The sequence below is a fragment of the Rhinolophus ferrumequinum genome, chromosome 6, assembly GCF_004115265.2.
Source record: "Rhinolophus ferrumequinum isolate MPI-CBG mRhiFer1 chromosome 6, mRhiFer1_v1.p, whole genome shotgun sequence".
NCBI classification, from domain to species: Eukaryota; Metazoa; Chordata; class Mammalia; order Chiroptera; family Rhinolophidae; genus Rhinolophus; species Rhinolophus ferrumequinum.
In genome coordinates this window covers 83,489,133-83,491,058 of record NC_046289.1, presented here as the reverse complement: position 1 = coordinate 83,491,058, position 1,926 = coordinate 83,489,133, and the positions used below count along the sequence as shown (strand labels likewise).

Sequence of the window (1,926 nt, the reverse complement as noted above, 5' to 3'; positions counted from 1 at the left end):
TTTCCCTTGATTAGGAAATGAGTACAATGAGTAGCCTAGTAAATGTCACAGAAGGTATAAAGACACGGGTGTTGACAGCTATGAAACCTTGGGTTCAGGAGGTTCTAAGCTGAATGTACCCTTTCTGTTTGCTCTGGGCTCTGCTCACAGAGGCTGGAAAGATTGCCAGGACCCTGCCCTGGGAAAGCAGTGGACTAACTACACAGTGTTGACTTACCTCCCAACTTATCTCCTTCAATGGCTACTTTGAGTTTTAATTGGAACTTTTTGTTCCAACTGCTCAGTGAACTGGCCAGCTGTGATCTTGATAAGGGAAGGCAGCTTTCCTATTCTTTTTTTCTGGCTTCCTAGTCCCGAATCGTTTCCAGCCTTGTTGTTTCACAGTCTGTTTGAATAACCAAGGGCTCTGGTGAGGGTTCCATGACCCACTCTTCAGTAGGCAGTGCCAGGGGGTGGGACCAGGGTCAGGCATTCCTCATAGTGTCCTCTTTTTTTCTTTTAAGATTTTTTATAAAAATATGGAACGCTTCATGAATTTGCATGTCATCCTTGCCCAGGGGCCATGCAAATCTTCTCTCTATCGTTCCAGTTTTACTGTATGTGCTGCCGAAGCGAGCCACAAGCAAGCAGCACACTCAGTGTCCTCTGAACTCCCACTTTCTGCCTCAGAAGCCCACTGGGCACCCAACGGTGTAGGCGGGGCAAGGACTTCCCACAGCTCAGGGGTCACAGAACTACTGCAGTCCTCAGGGTGACAAAACTAAGAAAAACCTCCTTGATCTTGGAACCCAACTTGCCTGGGTGGCCTTTGTGACTTGGCTCAGAGGACACTCAATGCCCTAGGGCAGGGAGGCCACCACGGAATCACTTCGGAGGGAGGCATAGTGGTCAATGACAGGCTCCTGGCCTCACCACTTGCCAGCTACGAGGCCTTGAGCAGGTCACTTAACCTTTCTGTGCCTCAGCTTTCTCATCTTTACATTGGGGGTTTTGGTTGTTTCTACCTATATGGTTGAAAGAAGCAATCCAAACATCTGATCCATGGTAAGCTCTTACTAATGCAACCATTAATAGTAGTTGTAGGGTAGAGGGAAGAATTAGAAGTCTTTTTATCTGCCCTGCTTCAGAAAACAATCCCAACTGGCCCCTGTTAATGTGGCACTGTGGGGACAGAGCCAGGAGTGCAGTTTCCAGGCTCTCGCCCTCATGTGGAAAGGTGCTCACTCGGGTAGTAAATGGCCATCAACTGTGATTGGATGGCCATCAGATGTGGCTAGTTGGCTGTCAGCTGTAACCAGTGAGCCATTGGCCACTAATATAACTGCAGTGGCTACACTAGCAGAAAATGGGGGCTAGCAAGAAGATGGTGGCTGAGCTAGCAAGAGCGGATTGCAGTTAGCAAGTGAGGTTGGTTGGCAGAGAGAAGCAGATGGCGGAGTGTGGATTGCAGATTATGTGGCTCCTGCTTCCTGTGTCTCCAACCCAGCCACCAGCGAGACTATAGTGGTGTGACTCCCCTATCTATGGCTCCGTGGGTGTTCCTTTTTGGCCTCACCATGTCCTGCGTTCTTAGGTGGGGAGCGGGAGCTGAGGCCTCGCATGACACCCCACATGACAGGCACCAACTCCTATCCCCATCTCCTCCCACCCCTGCCTGGGCTGCAAAAGGCCAGGTCCCAGCATAGCGGGCCCAGACATCAGCACTCAGATCTTTTGTAGTCTCAGTCCTTGGATTTCTGTGGCTTCTCTCCCGGAATGACTGTCCATCCAAATTCAACACACACTCTTCAGATTGTGCCTCAAGGGAGAGGTGGAAAATTGCTTAGGAATCTGTGCGCTGTGCAGGAAGGATTACCAACCTTTCATGGAAAATATGGATAGATAGAGATGAATGTTAGCATTTCCAGTCTACCTTGGGAAACCCTG

General features: G+C 49.7%; 1 non-coding gene across 1 annotated transcript; it reads right to left on the bottom strand.

The window, feature by feature from the left end:
* Nucleotides 1-512: 512 nt before the first annotated feature.
* On the bottom strand, nucleotides 513-620 carry LOC117024369 (U6 spliceosomal RNA). The gene has a single exon (XR_004423438.1). It is a non-coding gene; the product is annotated as a U6 spliceosomal RNA (small nuclear RNA).
* Between the last annotated feature and the right edge of the window lie 1,306 nt (nucleotides 621-1,926).